At 37.7% G+C, this 19,162-nt stretch overlaps 1 pseudogene; it reads left to right on the top strand.

Annotated features, from left to right (window-relative positions):
- The first annotated feature begins 6,356 nt into the window (after nt 1–6,356).
- Nucleotides 6,357–19,162, top strand: part of LOC143656769 (FMR1-interacting protein NUFIP2-like) — a 31,331-nt pseudogene continuing 18,525 nt past the window's right edge.

Here is a 19,162-nt window from a genome sequence, read left to right as displayed (position 1 = left end):
AAGAAAAACAGAGCCCAGAGACTTCACAGGAAAGTCTTTCAACCTGCTGGGTCCCACACTCAGGAAAATCTGATTAAATGCCCAGGCGCCAGTAAAAAATAACAATTCACACCAGGAAAATTGAAGATATGGCCCAGTCAAAGGAACAAACCAATTGCTCAAACGAGATACAGGAGCTGAGACAACTAATTCTGAATATACGAACAGAAATGGAAAACCTCTTCAAAAACCAAATCGATAAATTGAGGGAGGACATGAAGAAGGCATGGGATCAACAAAAAGAAGAAATGGAAAGTCTGAAAAAACACAGAACTTATGGGATTGAAAAACACAATAGAAGAAATGAAAAAAAAACAATGGAAACCTACAATGGTAGATTTCAAGAGACAGAGGATAGAATTAGTGAACTGGAGGATGGAACATCTGAAATCCAAAAACAAACAGAAACTATAGGGAAAAGAATGGAAAAATTTGGGCAGGGGCTCAGGGAATTGAATGATAATATGAAACGCACAAATATACGTGTTGTGGGTGTCCCAGAAGGAGAAGAGAAGGGAAAAGGAGGAGAAAAACTAATGGAAGAAATTATCACTGAAAATTTCCCAACTCTTATGAAAGACCTAAAATTACAGATCCAAGAAGGGCAGCGCACCCCAAAGAGAATAGACCCAAATAGGCGTTCTCCAAGACACTTACTAGTTAGAATGTCAGAGGTCAAAGAGAAAGAGAGGTTCTAGAAAGCAGCAAGAGAAAAACAATCCATCACATACAAGGGAAACCCAATAAGACTATGTGTAGATTTTTAGGCAGAAACCATGGAAGCTAGAAGACAGTGGGATGATATATTTAAATTAGTAAAAGAGAAAAATGCCAACCAAGACTTCTATATCCAGCAAAATTGTCCTTCAAAAATAAGGGAGAAATTAAAACATTCTCAGACAAAAAGTCACTGAGAGAATTTGTGACCAAGAGACCAGCTCTGCAAGAAATACTAAAGGGAGCACTAGAGTCAGATACGAAAAGACAGAAGAGAGAGGTATGGAGAAGAGTGTAGAAAGAAGGAAAATCAGATATGATATATATAATACAAAAGGTAAAATGTTAGAGGAAAGTATTACCCAAACAGTAATAACACTAAATGTTAATGGACTGAATTCCCAAATCAAAAGACATAGACTGGCAGAATGGATTAAAAAACAGGATCCTTCTATATGCTGTCTACAGGAAACACATCTTAGACCCAAAGATAAACATAGGTTGAAAGTGAAAAGTTGGGAAAAGATATTTCATGCAAATAACAACCAGAAAAGAGCAGGAGCAGTTATACTAATATCCAACAAATTAGACTTCAAATGTAAAACAGTTAAAAGAGACAAAGAAGGACACTGTATACTAATAAAAGGAACAATTAAACAAGAAGACATAACAATCATAAATATCTATGCATCGAATCAAAATGCCCCAAAATATGTGAGGAATACACTGTAATCACTGAAAAGGGAAATAGACACATCTACCATAATAGGTGGAGACTTCAATTTGCCACTCTCATCAATGGACAGAACATCTAGACAGAGGATCAATAAAGAAATAGAGATTCTGAATATTACAATAAATGAGCTAGACTTAACAGACATTTATAGGACATTACACCCCACAACAGCAGGATACACCTTTTTCTCAAGTGCTCATAGATCATTCTCAAAGATAGACCATATGCTGGGTCACAAAGCAAGTCTCAACAAATTTAAAAAGATTGAAATCATACACGACACTTTCTTGGATCACAAAGGAATGAAGTTGGAAATCAATAATAGGCAAAGTGCCAGAAAATCCACAAATACATGGAGGCTCAACAACACACTCCTAAACAACGAGTGGGTCAAGGAAGAAATTACAAGAGAAATTAGTAAATATTTCGAGGTAAATGAAAATGAAAACACAACATATCAAAACCTAGGGAACACAGCAAAGGCAGTGCTAAGAGGGAAATTTATTGCCCTAAATGCCTTTATCAGAAAAGAAGAAAAGGCAAAAATTCAGGAATTAACTGTCCACTTGGAAGAACTGGAGAAAGAACAGCAAACTGACCCCAAAGCAAGCAAAAGGAAAGAAATAACAAAGATTAGAGCAGAAATAAATGAAATTGAGAACATGAAAACAATTGAGAAAATCAATAAGACCAGAAGTTGGTTCCATGAGAAAATCAATAAGATTGATGGGCTCTTAGCAAGATTGACAAAAAGAAGAAGAGAGAGGATGCAAATAAATAAGATCAGAAATGGAAGAGGAGACATAACCACTGACCTCACAGAAATAAAGGAGGTAATAACAGGATACTATGAACAACTTTACGCTAATAAATACAACAATGTAGATGAAACGGACAAGTTCCTAGAAAGGCATGAACAACCTACTTTGACTCAAGAAGAAATAGATGACCTCAACAAACCAATCACAAGTAAAGAAATTGAACCAGTCATTCAAAAGCTTCCCAAAAAGAAAAGTCCAGGACCAGACGGCTTCACATGTGAATTCTACCAAACATTCCAGAAAGAATTAGTACCAACTCTGCTCAAATTCTTCAAAAAAATCAAAGTGGAAGGAAAGCTACCTAATTCATTCTATGAAGCCAACATCACCCTCATACCAAAACCAGGCAAACATATTACAAAAAAAGAAAACTACAGACCAATCTCTCTAATGAATATAGATGCAAAAATCCTCAACAAAATTCTAGCAAATAGAATCCAACAACACATTAAAAGAATTATACATCATGACCAAGTAGGATTCATCTCAGGTATGCAAGGATGGTTCAACATAAGAAAATCAATTAATGTAATACACCATATCAACAAATCAAAGCAGAAAAATCACATGATCATCTCAATTGATGCAGAGAAGGCATCTGACAAGATTCAACATCCTTTCCTGTTGAAAACACTTCAAAGGATAGGAATACAAGGGAACTTCCTTAAAATGATAGAGGGAATATATGAAAAACCCACAGCTAATATCATCCTCAACGGGGAAAAACTGAAAACTTTCCCCCTAAGATCAGGAACAAGACAAGGATGTCCACTATCACCACTATTATTCAACATCGTGTTGGAGGTTCTAGCCAGAGCAATTAGACAAGAAAAAGAAATACAAGGCATCAAAATTGGAAAGGAAGAAGTAAAACTATCACTGTTTGCAGACGATATGATACTATACATTGAAAACCCGGAAAAATCCACAACAAAACTACTAGAGCTAATAAATGTGTACAGCAAAGTAGCAGGTTACAAGATCAACATTCAAAAATCTGTAGCATTTCTATACACTAGCAATGAACAAGTTGAGGGGGAAATCAAGAAACGAATTCCATTTACAATTGCAACTAAAAGAATAAAGTACTTAGGAATAAATTTAACTAAAGAGACAAAAGACCTATACAAAGAAAACGACAAAAAACTGTTAAAAGAAATCAGAGAAGACCTAAATAGATGGAAGGGCATACGGTGTTCATGGACTGGAAGACCAAATATAGTTAAGATGTCAATCCTACCTAAATTGATTTACAGATTCAATGCAATACCAATCAAAATCCCAAAAACTTATTTTTCAGAAATAGAAAAACCAATAAGCAAATTTATCTGGAAGGGCAGGGTGCCCCGAATTGCTAAAAACATCTTGAGGGAAAAAAAAAAACGAAACTGGAGGTCTCGCACTGCCTGACTTTAAGGCATATTATGATGCCACAGTGGTCAAAACAGCATGGTACTGGCATAAAGATAGATATATTGACCAATGGAATCGAATAGAGTGCTCAGGTATAGACCCTCTCATCTATGGACATTTGATCTTTGATAAGGCAGTCATGCCAATTCACCTGGGACAGAACAGTCTCTTCAATAAATGGTGCCTAGAGAAGTGGATATCCATATGCAAAAGAATGAAAGAGGACCCATATCTCACACCCTACACAAAAGTTAACTCAAAATGGATCAAAGATCTAAACATTAGGCCTAAGACCATAAAACAGTTAGAGGAAAATGTAGGGAGATATCTTATGAAACTTACAATTGGAGGCAGTTTTATGGACCTTAAACCTAAAGCAAGAGCACTGAAGAAAGAAATAAATAAATGGGAGCTCCTCAAAATTAAACACTTTTGTGCATCAAAGAACTTCATCAAGAAAGTAGAAAGACAGCCTACACAATGGGAGACAATATATGGAAACGACATATCAGATAAAGGTCTAGTATCCAGAATTTATAAAGAGATTGTTCAACTCAACAACAAAAAGACAGCCAATCCAATTACAAAATGGGAAAAAGACTAGAACAGACACTTCTCAGAAGAGGAAATACAAATGGCCAAAAGGCACATGAAGAGATGCTCAATGTCCCTGGCCATTAGAGAAATGCAAATCAAAACCACAATGAGATATCATCTCACACCCACCAGAATGGCCATTATCAACAAAACAGAAAATGACAAGTGCTGGAGAGGATGCGGAGAAAGAGGCACACTCATCCACTGTCGGTGGGAATGTCAAATGGTGCAACCACTGTGGAAGGCAGTTTGGCGGTTCCTCAAAAAACTGAATGTAGAATTGCCATACGACCCAGCAATACCATTGCTAGGTATCTACTCAGAGGACTTAAGGGCAAAGACATAAACGGACATTTGCCCACCAAAGTTTATAGCAGCATTATTTACAATTGCAAAGAGATGGAAACAGCCAAAATGTCCATCAACAGAGGAGTGGCTAAACAAACTGTGTATTCATATACATATGATGGAATATTATGCAGCTTTAAGACAGGATAAACTTATGAAGCATGTAATAACATGGATGGACCTAGAGAACATTATGCTGAGTGAGACTAGCCAAAAACTAAAGGGCAAATACTGTATGGTCCCACTGATGTGAACCGACATTAGAGAATAATCTTGGAATATGTCATTGGTAACAGAGACCATCAGGAGATAGAAGTAGGGTAAGATAGTGGGTAACTGGAGCTGAAGGGATATAGACTGTGCAACAGGACTGGATACAAAAACTCAGAAATAGACAGCACAATACTACTTAATTGTAATGTAATTATGTTAAAACACTGAATGAAGCTGCATCTGAGCTATAGTTTTTTGTTTGTTTGTTTGTCTGTTTTATATATATATTTTTTATTTTTATTTTTTTCTCTATATTAACATTTTATTTCTTTTTCTGTTGTCTTACTATTTCTTTTTCTAAATTGATGCAAATGTACTAAGAAATGATGATCATACATCTATGTGATGATATTAAGAATTACTGATTGCATATGTAGAATGAAATGATTTCTAAATGTTGTGTTAGTTAATTTTTTTTTAATTAATAAAAAAAATTGAATACCATTGCATGTCAAAGTATTTTGTCAGGAGTGTAAACATGTAGTTTACACAATGAGAGACAGTACTTGGATGCTGCATATCAAAAAAGTATTTAATATTCAGAATATATAAAGTGATCCTGCAACTAAACAATAAAAAGACAACCCAATTAAAAATGGGCAAAAACCATGGATAGACACTTTTCCAAAGAGGATATACAAATGGCTCAAAAACATATGAAAAGATGCTCAACTTCACTAGCAATTAGGAAATGCAAATCAAAATCACAATGTGATATCTTCTCACACTTATCTGAATGACTGCTATCTACAAGTGGCCATTAACAATAAGTGACACAAAACTACAAGTTCTGTAAAGGAGTGAAGAAATAGATACATTTATTCACTGTTGGTGGAAATTTAGCATGTGCAGTCACTCTAGAAGACAGTTTCGTGGTTCCTCAGGAAGCTAAGTATAGAAGTGCTCTATGATCTAGTATTCTCATTACTAGGTATATGCACAAAATAACTGAAATCAAGGACATGAATGGACATTTTCAACTTATAGTGACACTATTGACAAATTTCAAAAAATTGAAACAGTACAAATATTGATCAAGAGATGAGTGGATAAACAAATTGTAGTACATATGATGGAATATCATGTAGCTGTAAGACAGAATGAAGTAATGATGCATGTAACAACATGGATGAAAGTTGATAACATTATGTTCAGTGAAATAAGCCAGAAACAAAAGGACAAATGCTGTATGGTCTCATTAATGTCAACTAACTATAATGAGCAATTTTTGAGAGTTAAAGTTGGGAGTACATGTTATTAGGAGACAGAAAGAGGGTAAAAATTGGACATTGATGCTGAAGGAGTACAGAATGTCCAACAGGATTGAGTGTAAAGATTCAAAAATGGAAAGCACAATAATGTATAATGGCAGCACAATACTGAAAGTAAAAGGAACAATGCTGAGTGTGAGCATGGTTGAAATTGGTATGCTAGTGGCATGTATGAAATCAGAAAGAAAAATAGAAGATAAAAACTGGGACTGTGTAACTTAGTGAAACATAAAGTAGACAATGATGGTAATTAAATATACAATTATGAGAAAGTTTTTTACGTAAGGGAGAACAACAACAAAAAAAATTCCCCGTTTAAAAAGCCATTCCGTGGGTAGGCCATGGTGATTCAGTAGGCAGAGTTCTCACCTGCCATGCCAGAGACCCAGGTTCCTTTCCTGGTGCCAGACCATGAGGAAAAAAAAAAAAAGCCGTGCAATGTTATATTGCATTCTGGCAGCTAGCAAACTAGAACAACCTCCTATGGGAGGAACTGTAATCTATTGTGCCCATTTTGGTAGTCTATCATAGATCTTGCCTCAGAATAAAATATAGGCTTAAAGAGGAGGTCAAGTATATGAAGAATTCTGCTTGATCAGAATGAACCAAAGGAACTGTAGGAATCATTTGATTAGAAATTCAAGGGGATTAAATTTTCTCTTCTTCTGTTCAAGGATCTTTCTTATTTGTATTCATTCATGTAACAAAAACTTAGTGCCAATATTCTGCCACCACAGTGCTGGGTTTTGGCCATGGCAGAAGGGGTGTCTGCCCTCACAGAGCACTCTATCCAGCAGCCTTGATTCACTTGTGCTCTTCTGGGCAGCACCACCGGACAGTGAGATCAGCCAGGAGGAAAGAGAGAAGGAGGCCTATAAACCTCCTACCCTACTTGGTGACGCTGTTCCAAATCACTCCAAAAACTTTCTGATAGTTTTTTTTGAACCACATAAGCATTTAACATCCAACCTGATACATCTCAAAAAAATCCAATCCTAAGCAAGACAGCTCCACTGTAATTCTTTCAAAGCATTATTCCCTATAAATTGAGGGGAGCAAATCCACACCCAAATGTTTGAAAGTCTCTCTTTTCCCTAACTGCTCCAGTTTTTTTTTAAAGAAAGAGTGAGAGAGTGAGAGAGAGCACTCCAGTACACTCCCCTCCCTATTGTAACCATCAAAAATGTCTCCAGACATGGGCAGATGTCCCTTGGGATAAAATTGCTCCCTTTTGAAAGCCTTTGGTCAAAGATGTAGAAGCTAAGGGATTGAAAAGTAATAAATTATGTCAAATGACAAGGAGACTTGGTGTCAAATGAGGACTGAAGGGATTGGTCTTTGGCCATTAGGAGGTCATTGATAAATTAATCAAGAGCTGTTTCAATAGAATGATTGAGGATGGACTCCACATTGGCTGAATGTTCATCTGACAATAAATAGTAAAGGAAATTCAAGCATGAAAAGGGTGTTTGGTTGAATTGGGTGACAATTTTAAGGTACCTTATATGCTTTGAATGCAGTTGTGTGATTCCAGAAGACCTTTTGGGATCTCTGAAGCCCTGATCTTCTGGTAGCTGCCCCTTGTGTATATGGAAAACGAGCCATGTTTATGCTTGTCCCACACATGTCACATGAAATAAACCACACAACTACCAGTTAGTATGTGGTCTAGATCCAATGCATGATGAAAGTAAAATATGATTTTCCTTATGCATAGCTAACTGTTAAGCAACAAAAATGTACTAGACTTTAAAAGCAATTGTGGTTTAGAGAGAGGCTGAGCTCATAAGTAAATCTGAAGGTGTCAGGTTAAAGGCTGGTCTAAGAAAAATGGGGTGAGGTTCAAGTCCCTGAGGGCCTGTGGAAGAATGGGTGCATCACCTAATGATTCCAGACTTCATCCCAGGGACTGGCTCAGATGAGGACAGTCCTGTAGCCACATCAAAACAACAGAGCTAGTGTGCTCTGAGAGCACCATGGGAAGTCTGCTTGATAAATAGCCTATATGACTGCCAGTACTCTTCTCTGGTTCTTAAACAATCAAGCTAACTTCTAACTAAATAAGAAATTAAAAGCAAAGATGAAATTTTCCAACTAGTGAGGAAGAAGTTATAGCAGAGATGTTTTTTCAAACACTTAATTGAGAAATAAGAAACAAGAGTTTTGGTCCTGATTTAGTTACTAGCAAAGATTAAGTCACTTCCCTTCTCTGGACTCAGTTTCCACAACTATAAAACAGAGAGTTTGAACAAGATGGTAACTAAGTTGCCTTTGCTTCTCTAGTAGATAGGTGCTTCTGGTGCATGTTTCCACTGGTGAGGTTCTCATGACACTTCTTAGTATAGCTTGTTTAATTAGCTGTCCTCCCCACCAGAGAGTTAGCTCTTTGAAGGCAGGCACCAGCCTGTTATCCACCACTGAATTCCCAGGACCCTGCATTGCATGATAAATATCTGTCAAACAAATGATTATTTCTTCCTGTAAGAGGTAGCCCGAGGAAAATGTGACTCAGTATAAATCTAAATAAAGTAGGAAGAGATCAGAGCCATTCCTCTCATTTTTCTTCTTTAAGTCCTTGCAAAAGCCCAGCCATGGATTATAAGTGGCATCATCTTAAAATACTTCCTAAACTTCTGACATGAATACCACTACCATCCTGTCTGTGACTTCGAGTTAAACCAAAATTGGAACCTACATACCAAATCAGCTATCTCAGAAGGAAAAAAAAAAATCACCCAACACTGCTGATCTTGTTTTATTTGTCTCCTACTGTGAGAAGGTCAACTTGCCCAAGGGCACCAGAAAATGATACACTAAGATGAGAGAATGAGCATGGAGACCGTGTATGGTCAGAAGAATTAAAATAAAATATACTAAGTTAAAATGTTTCATTTGTGAATTTCCCTGTAGGACAAATTACCAGGACTGGAATTTCTAGGCAGTGAAAACCTGTACCAGTTCCCAGAGTTAACCCCAAGGATTCCTGCTCAGCTTCCCTTAACGTAAGTTCCCTAGTCTGATTTTACCTGGAAGAATAATCTAGCAGATGGTGGAGAAAAGAGAAGAGAAAAATCAATGCCAACCAAACGTCAGGATTATTGAAAGGCTAAAGGAATAGGTGTATGCTGCATCCTTACCACCCCCTCTTTCAAGTCTAGCAACCAAGCCGGCAGAAATGAGGCTGGTGAAAAATTGGATAGAAGTATTACAGAAGGAGAATGTAAGGACTGATGAGTTACAGCTGCCCAGGGAAGGAATCTAAACTTAAATGAGAGTTCAGACATTGTCATCAGATAGACTTAGGTTCAAGTCCCATGGTTGCCACTGACTGGCTCCGGAAAAGTTCTCCAGACTCCCTGAGCCTCAGTTTACTCACCTATGGAACAGGGATTGTAATAGTCCTCTCATGGTGGAATTGTCAAGAGGATTGAATAACATAAGGAATATAAAGCAGTTAGCCTACAGCATGATGTGTACCAGATGCCCAATAGTATCTATTATTATAATATCATTGCTAGGATTCAAATATCAAATCTGGTGACTGGGAGATACCACTAACAGACTCAGAGAAGAGGAAACGGAGAACCATGGTAGCACATCAGGAAATGGTCCCAACATTGTGAAGATTTAGATGTAGATGTCAGATACATGACTTGGTCTAGAGGCGAATTAGTATTTTTCCTGTGAATTTTCTATTTCATAAAAACACTCACTTTATCGAACATTTATTTAAATATAAAAACCAATACAAAATTAAATAATTCCTAGTGGAGAAAGGCCCAGAACAAGAAGATAGAGCTGTTTATAACTTATTGTTAACTTGCAAGTATTGCTGAATCCTTGCCATGCTTCTGCATAATGTGGTTCAGCCAAGTGCTGGGTAATGAGCCATTTTTCCAGAATAAAGGATGTTATTCATGAAATGATAGCTTGAATATTTATAGTTAAATGCCAATCATTACTTTTTAGTTAAAGGAAAACTCCTTTATGAAAGCCCCAATTTGGTGACTCTAGAAGCTGAAAGAGCAGGGTGGGCTATACTTCCTCCCCCTCAGATCCAGTGTTTTCCAGGCAATGTCTCAACTGACCCAACATATTACAAAAGTTTCAAACAATAGTGCAATATTAAAGTAGACCCAATCTCACCTTTGTGAAAGACAGGCAGTTTCATGATGTTTTTCTTATTTTGCTTTGGTGGCCAAGAGAAAAAAAAATAAAGATTTAAAATAGCATAAAGATGCTTTTGCTTTCTCAGGGTCCAATTTTTATCTTTTTCGAGGAAAGGCCTAGTTATCAGTGAAGGAATCCTAGTCAAGTTTCCAATAATTTCAATACTATTTTTAAGTACATGGCGCATTGTGGATTTAACTAGATGGACATTAGAAGACATAGAGACTTATTCCTACTAGGGAAGAAAGGATTACTTTGAGCCCATTCCCAACCTGTAAATGGGAATGATATTCATCCTGTCTGTATCACTGAATAGTATTGGAAAAGCAGAGAAATGATATATAATAAAGTGGTTTTAATCTATAAAACATAACATTAATCCAGCTAATAATTAATAAAATGGCATGAATAGGACCATTCAACACACCAAATGGAGAGTGCCGCAACTGTGCAAGACATAAATGTGTGACAGAAAATGTCCCAATTAGATTTTTATGTTAAAAAAATTTTTTTATGTAGCCTTTACTTCTCAGCTTAGTTTTATTTCAAACAGTATTAAATGAGTTTAGAAAGAGTACTGAAATAGATACATAGACCTTTAAGCAAGTTGCTTTCTCTATTAACTAAGAAAAGAAACTGGAGGTGGGGGGTTTAGGAAGGAAAGAAACTTAGCCAGATTCTAATTTTGTTTTCGCTTCTATGTATATAGTTGTTTTTTTTTTTTTGCGTGATTTTTGTTTCAACTCAATCAGCACTCCTTTTGTGAAGGAAATGTGTGAAATGAAGGGGATTTGAGAATTGGGCCAGTGTCTATGGCAACACAACATTCTGAGAAATGACAGTGCACATGTATCTGTGCTATCCGATAGCAAAAGAGAGATGTTTCCCTGGAGAAAGGTGGTAATCAGCTCCAGTTTATCTTCTGTAAATAAAGATTCTCCTTCTTTCAAGGGAAGTTCAAAGCTTTTCATTTTTGTCTTTCCTATCTGCATAAATGCTTAGAGATGATCCTCACAATTCCTAATTGTTTTCTCTTTTTTCTCTTGTCAGTTACATGTTGTGAATACGTAGGAAAGCTGAGTTGTTAACATTAATTATTTCAGTCCTGATTTTTATTCAAATTTGCAAATGTCAGTCTTCACCTGTTTCTATTCCTACACCTAACTTTGAGTTTATAGGTAAGACAAAGATACTTATATTAAAATTTTCAATTAATAAATAATTCCAATCTTACACAAACTCTTCCAGGAAATATATAAATGAGGAATAAGTCCCAAGCCATTTTATAAACTTACTAGAACCTTAATATCAAACAAGATAAGGAATACTTAAGAAAAAACAATTCCATCCCTCCCCCCAAAAAAGAAAATTTCTAGACCATTGACACTTATGCACACCCAAACAAGAGTCCTGCACAAAATACTGGTAAATGAGTTGTTATATATTCATGCACATTATACATCATGATCAAGTTTGGTTTATCCAACAAATGTAAAATGGGTCAAATATTTTTTTTAAATGTTACTGTCCTTAATGCTATTAATAGATTAAAGGAGGAATAAACCCAATAGGTTCAGAAAAATTGTTTGAAAAAATTAACACACACAACAAAAACTCCCATCAGGCTCAGAATGAAGATGAACTACCTTAACCTGCAAAAGGGAAGCTACAAAATATATATAGCAAATACCCTTTATAATGGTGAAATATTATATCATTCTTGTTAAAAACAAGAATTAGACATCTGCTTATTATCACTGCTCTGATGTAGCATCATACCAGAGATTCTAGCCAGCAGAAATTAAAAGTTAAGATTGGATAGGAAAAACTAAACTTTTTATTTGAAAATGTTATAAAACTTACATAGAAAAGCCAAAATAATCTACCAACAAATTACTGAAATAAATAGTTATAAAATATAATATATAACAAATAAACAGATAGGGTAACAAACATCCAAAATTATTTTTTTAAAGATTTTGCTTACAAAAACAAAGGCAACGCTACAAATACTATTTGTAACATCAACAAAAACTGTGTGGTACTTAGAAATAAATCTTTTAAAATATTCAAGACTTCTATCAAGAAAATTGTAAAGACTTTCAAAGACTTTTTTTTAATGACCCAAATAAATGAAGAGATAAGCCCTGTTAATGGATAGGAAGACTCCATAGCATAAAAATTTCATTTCTTCCTAATTTGACCTGTAGATTCAATGCAATTCCAATCAAGGAACTTGACAAACTGATATTAAAACATATGTAAGAGAAAAGATATTCCAAGAAGAAAACCAAAGGTGGAAATATTTGTCATAGTAGAAATCAACACATTTTAAAGCCTTAGTTATTAAGACAATGAGGTATAGGCACAGGGATAAGCAAATATATTGATGGAAAGAAGATTCCAAACAGACCCACATACATATAGACCCTTGGTAAGTGACAGAAATGAATTGTAGTCCAGTAGAAGGATTCCAAACTTATCCCCCACACAGAGAATCACATACAGGTGAATTAAAGACTTTAATGTGAAAAACAATTTGAAAACCTTCTGTCATAGAGAAAAAAAATCCAAAATAAGAGACAATGCATGCAAACAATAAAGAAAACTATTTATATTTTTTACCATGTTGAAATGAAGAACTTCTGTTAATAAATACACCACAAAGAAGTGAAACAACTCAGAAACTGGGAGCAGATATATGCATTACATATAAGCCAAAAGGATCATATTCAGAAAAACATGTAAGAAAGGATTAGTATTCAGAATACATATAAGAATATGTCATTAGAAAAAGACAACCCAATACAAAAATGAGCAAAAAAGAGAATATACAAACCGATGTAAAAAGAGGCAAATTTTTTAAATAACTTTTCACAGATGAGTATATACAAATAATTAATAAATATATAATGATTATTAACCACATTAATAATAAAGAAAATGACATTTAAACCCAGTGCAGTATCATTACACATCCTCCAGATTGGCAAAAATTAGTATCTTTGACATACCAAATATTCATGAAGATGAGGAACAAAAGAACTACTTCTACAATCTTAGTGGGAGTACAGAAGGAAGCAACTTATAAAACAATTTGGGAGAGTGATGCCATCCACATGGCAACATAAAACATCTGATAGAAAAGACCGTCTTCAGAATTAGCTAATTAAAGGTCCAGTCCCACTTGCTTAGAACTCTGAAGGATCATAGAGACTGGAGAAGGACTCCACCAGGGCTGAATCTAATGAAAATAATCATAATCTCCAAGATCAATTAGGAAATGTCCATACTGGACCCAACAAGCTAGACCCCTCCACCTCACTTGGTCTCACACAGCTTGGGAGTCTCACAGAGGCAGCACAATCCAGATCCTTTCTGCCCTGATCCAGCACTCTAAAGCCACTCACAGCAGTGAGGTAGAGCTCTGCACACACCCAGGCACAGAGATGCAGAGCCACAGAAACAAAGGGAAGTACACAAGCTGCTGAGTTATACTACATCCAGGGGGAAAGGAGAGAAAGTGAGAGAGAGAGACATCATGGCAGAACTGTTGGCAAATGATGCAAACACACTCAATCAATTCATATTGGCTGTACTACCTAAATGCAAAATGGACCTTGGATTGACCCCATGTGGCTCTCTGGGGTAGGATACCTTAATGTGGAAGAAGCCAGAAGCAGAAAAGCCTCACACACACACACAAAAAGGGTGGGATGGGGGGCAGGAAGGAACCAAGCTACTATAAGACTGGATGGTTACCAGAACTGAAAAGTGTAATAAAAAGGGCCAATTAGTGAGGGGGAGAATTAAATAAATCATAGAAACTGGGGACAAAATTCTGCACAAAAACCAAACAGACAAATCAAGAAGGAACAGAGAAAAGGAAGCTTTCTCCTGGAGGTGAAACAAATACAAAAACACACAATCTTAAAATTGTATTGCATATCTAGGGTAAGAATCAGATGAAGAAGAGTTGAGAACATAACAGTTAAACAAGAGCCACTCTAAAGGTCCAGAATGAGTTGGACAAAATGTCAAAGAAGAGGCCTAACACAAAGCCAGTCAACAAGAGGGAGAAACCCAAGACAAGAGAGAGAGACAGATTTTCAAAGTTAAGTCATCAAGATAATCAGATGCCCAGACATCAGCAAAAAATTACAAGCCATATTAAAAAACAAGAATATATGGTTCAGTCAAGGGAATAAATTAAAATTTCAGAGGATGCACAGAATTTGGAATGATTAATCAAAGAAGTTCAAACAAATCTCCTAAACAAATTCGAGGAGATAAAGGAAAATATGGATATAGAGCTAAAGTATATAAAGAAGAAATTATGTGAGCATAAAAAAAGTATAAAAAGACACATGGTAGAAATTCTGGGGATGAAAGGCATAATAATAGAGGTTAAAAATACCCTAAAAGGACCAACTAACAGACTTGAAGAGGCAGAAAAAAGAATCAGTGAACTAGAAAACAGGAAAACTGAAATCAGTCTTACAGTCAGAAGAACAGATGGAGAAGAGAATAGAAAAAAAAAATTGAGCAGTGTTTCAGGGATTTGAATAATAGCAATAGGAATGCAAATAAACACATTATGTGTGTCCCAGAAGGAGAAGGGAAGGGAAAGGGAGAAGAAAGACTATTTGAGGAAATAATAGCTGAAAATTTCCTAACTCTTATGAAACTCAAAAATATATACATGTCCATAAGCTCAGATCCTCACAGTGCAGCAGCCTATAGCCTCAGCCAAGGAGTCCCAACCACTTTCAGTGGAAGAGAAGCCCAGCCAGCCACAGCACCAACACCATCATAGCCACCACCATCCATACCATCACCCACAGCAGCACAGCAACTGCTGCACCACAAACACCATTATTATTTCTACAACCACAACCACCACCACCACTACCAGCAGCCTCACTAGTACCTGCAGCATGGAGCTGAGGGCATCCCCAAGGCCCAGCCAAAGCTGCTGAAACATGAGCAGAAACACACCCTCTAGCAATACCAGGAAATGCTTAAGAAGAAAATAGACTATGGTTAACTAAATGGTAATGCTGGAGAAAGAGAAATATCTTTAAAGAGCCTGGGTTATGATGAAGCTAACCCTATTTCCAGGGTCCTCAATGGCAACCAGCAAATTGTAGACACTAACCTGAAGCAGACCATGAAAGCCAGCACTGTCGGAAAAGCAGGAATGAAAACCAAGAAGTTCAGTCAGGAAAACAGTATGGACAAGAGGGGCCAAGATGGCAACTTAGCAATGTGCGTGTTTTAGTTTGTCCTCCAGAACAACTACTAAATAACCAGAAACAGTACCAAACAGCTCCCAGAGCCACGTCAGTGACCAGACACACAGCATACCCCAGTCAGGATCAGCTGGACCAGCTGCAAGCCTCCCCAAAACCGTGAGTTCCCCAAGCCGTGGCGCCCGGCGCCTGGTGCCCCTCCACCACAGGTGGCTTCCCAGAGGGAAAGGAAAGAGACTCTAAACCTGGTCAAGGCAGAGGTCGCTCATTGGGCTCATGGAAAAAGAGGAAAGGAGAGGAAATGGAGGCTTTAGTGGCTGTGTCTCTACGGAGACTTGGCAGCCTCTGGATTCAGCGGTGGGACTTCTCAGGCTGCAACTGCCCCAGGCATAGGCAGAAACAGGGTGCTTTCAGGGCTGTCTCCCACCTGTGCCTTCCCCAGGAAAGGGGTGAAGCCCAACTCAGGTGGAATCCCTCCATCAAGGAACTCACACCCCAGGACTTGGCAATTTGAAGCCATTAAAACCAGCCTGCAACCTCTCCTCCATCTCCACCATACCCCCAGCAGGGAGAGTCTTCCAAAGTTAAAAGTGCCGCAACATCTTTTGCTGGTGCGACCCACAGGCAGACACGCCACATACTGGGCAGGATAAGAAAAACAGAGCCCAGAGACTTCACAGGAAAGTCTTTTAACCTGCTGGGTCTCACCCTCAGGGAAAACTGATGCAGGTGACTCCTTGCCCCTGATAGGAGGCCAGTTTAGTCCGGGAAAACCAGGCTCAACTCTATAATACCTACATAGACCCTCCTAAGGGTGGGGAGAGAAAAGGCACCATACAAACAGGGACAGAAACAAGAAAACAAGAACTGAAAAATTATCCTCTGTTAAACAAAACCTAAGCTAGAGGTCCAGGAAAAGCTGAACTGAAAGTCAAAGAACAGATAGAAAACAAATTCATCTAGCAAGAAAACCCTAGGTAAGAGAAGTGAAAGCAATCACCAGAATAAACTAATTAAGGTAATTAAATGTCTAGACGCCAGCAAAAAATAACAAATGACACCAGAAAAATAGAAGATATAGCCCAATCAAAGGAACAAACCAATAGTTCAAACGAGATAGAAGAGCTGAAACAACTAATTCAGGATATACAAACAGACATGGAAAGCCTCATCAAAAACCAAATCAATGAATTGAGGGAGAATATGAAGAAGGCAAGGAATGAACAAAAAGAAGAAATGGAAAGTCTGAAAAAACAAATCACTGAACTTATGGGGATGAAAGATACAGTAGAAGAGATGAAAAAAACAATGGAAACCTACAACGGTAGATTTCAAGAGACAGAGGTTAGGATTAGTGAACTGGAGGACGGAACATCTGAAATCTGACAACATACAGAAACTATAGGGAAAAAAATGGAAAAACATGAGCAGGGACTCAGGGAACTGAATGATAATATGAAGTGCACAAATATACGTGTTGTGGGGGTCCCAGAAGGAGAAGAAGGGAAAAGGAGGAGAAAAACTAATGGAAGAAATTATCACTGAAAATTTCACAACTCTTATGAAAGATCTAAAATTACAGAGCCAAGAAGGGCAGCGTACGCCAAAGAGAGTAGATCCAAATAGATGTACTCCAAGACACTTACTAGTCAGAATGTCAGAGGTCAAAGAGAAAGAGAGGATCTTGAAAGCAGCAAGAAAAAAGCAATCCATCACATACAAGGGAAACCCAATAACACTATGTGTAGATTTCTCAGCAGAAACCATGGAGGCGAGAAGACAGTGGGATGATATATTTAAATTACTAAAAGAGAAAAACTGCCAACCAAGAATCCTATACCCAGCAAAATTGTCCTTCAAAAATGAGGGAGACTTCCGGAGAAGATGGCGGCTGAGTAAGACGCGTGGGTCTTATTTCCTCCTCCAGAAAAGCAACTAAAGAAACAGAAACAATACGAAACAGCTCCCGGAGTCACGACAGAGACCAAAAAGACAGTGTACCCCATTCTGGAACAGCTGAACGGGCAGGGAGAATCTGCTGCAGTGAGATACCCGAGGGGCGTGCATTTTCCCGGCCGGGGCGGCTGGCGACTGGGGTCCCCTCCACGCACGTGGCTCCCCGGTCTGACTGGGAACGTTGGATAGCGGGGCCCACCCGACACACTTGGCGTTTCGGGCCAGCTGGGCAATTAGGACCGGCACTCACCCAAGCCGCGGCGGCCAGCGACCCCCGCCTCCACGCGCGGTTTCCCGGGTGACTGCCGTGCAGACAGACGAGCGCCACGAGCGCCACCTACTGGGCAGGAAAAGAAAAACAGAGCCCAGAGATTTCACAGAAAAACCTTTCAACCAGCTGGGTCCCACACCCAGGGAAATCTGATCAAATGCCCAGACACCAGCAGAAAATAATGGATGACGCTTGGAAAATTGAAGATATGGCCCAGTCAAAGGAACAAACCAATAGTTCAAATGAGATACAGGAGCTGAGACAACTAATGCTGAATATACGAACAGAAATGGAAAAACTCTTCAAAAACCAAATCAATAAATTGAGGGAGGACATGAAGAAGACATGGGCTGAACAAAAAGAAGAAATAGAAAATCTGAAAAAACAAATCACAGAACTTAGGGGAGTGAAGGACAAAGAAGAAAAAATGGAAAAAACAATGGATACCTACAATGGTAGATCTAAAGAGACAGAAGCTACAATTAGTGAACTGGAGGATGGAACATCTGAATTCCAAAAACAAACAGAAACTATAGGGAAAAGAATGGAAAAACTTGAGCAGGGGATCAGGGAACTGAATGACAATGTGAAGCGCACAAATATACGTGTTGTGGGTGTCCCAGAAGGAGAAGAGAAGGGAAAAGGAGGAGAAAAACTAACGGAAGAAATTATCACTGAAAATTTCCCAACTCTTATGAAAGACCTAAATATACAGATCCAAGAAGTGCAGCGCACCCCAAAGAGAATAGACCCAAATAGGCGTTCTCCAAGACACTTACTAGTTAGAATGTCAGAGGTCAAAGAGAAAGAGAGGATCTTGAAAGCAGCAAGAGAAAAACAATCTGTCACATACAAGGGAAACCCAATAAGACTATGTGTAGATTTCTCAGCAGAAACCATGGAAGCTAGAAGACAGTAGGATGATATATTTAAATTACTAAAAGAGAAAAACTGCCAACCAAGACTCCTATATCCAGCAAAATTGTCCTTCAAAAATGAAGGAGAAATTAAAACATTTATAGACAAAAAGTCACTGAGAGAATTTGTGACTAAGAGACCAGCTCTGCAAGAAATACTAAAGGGAGCACTAGAGTCAGATACGAAAAGACAAAAGAGAGAGGTATGGAGTAAAGTATAGAAAGAAGGAAAATCAGATATGATATATATAATACAAAAGGCAAAATGGTAAGAGGAAAATATTATCCAAACAGTAATAATACTAAAAGTTAATGGACTGAATTTCCCAATCAAAAGACATAGAATGGCAGAATGGATTACGACCCAGCAATACCACTGCT

The sequence above is a fragment of the Tamandua tetradactyla genome, chromosome 15, assembly GCF_023851605.1.
Source record: "Tamandua tetradactyla isolate mTamTet1 chromosome 15, mTamTet1.pri, whole genome shotgun sequence".
NCBI lineage: Eukaryota > Metazoa > Chordata > Mammalia > Pilosa > Myrmecophagidae > Tamandua > Tamandua tetradactyla.
Note: the sequence above shows the minus strand (reverse complement) of the source record. Positions and strands in the feature narration are given on the sequence as shown.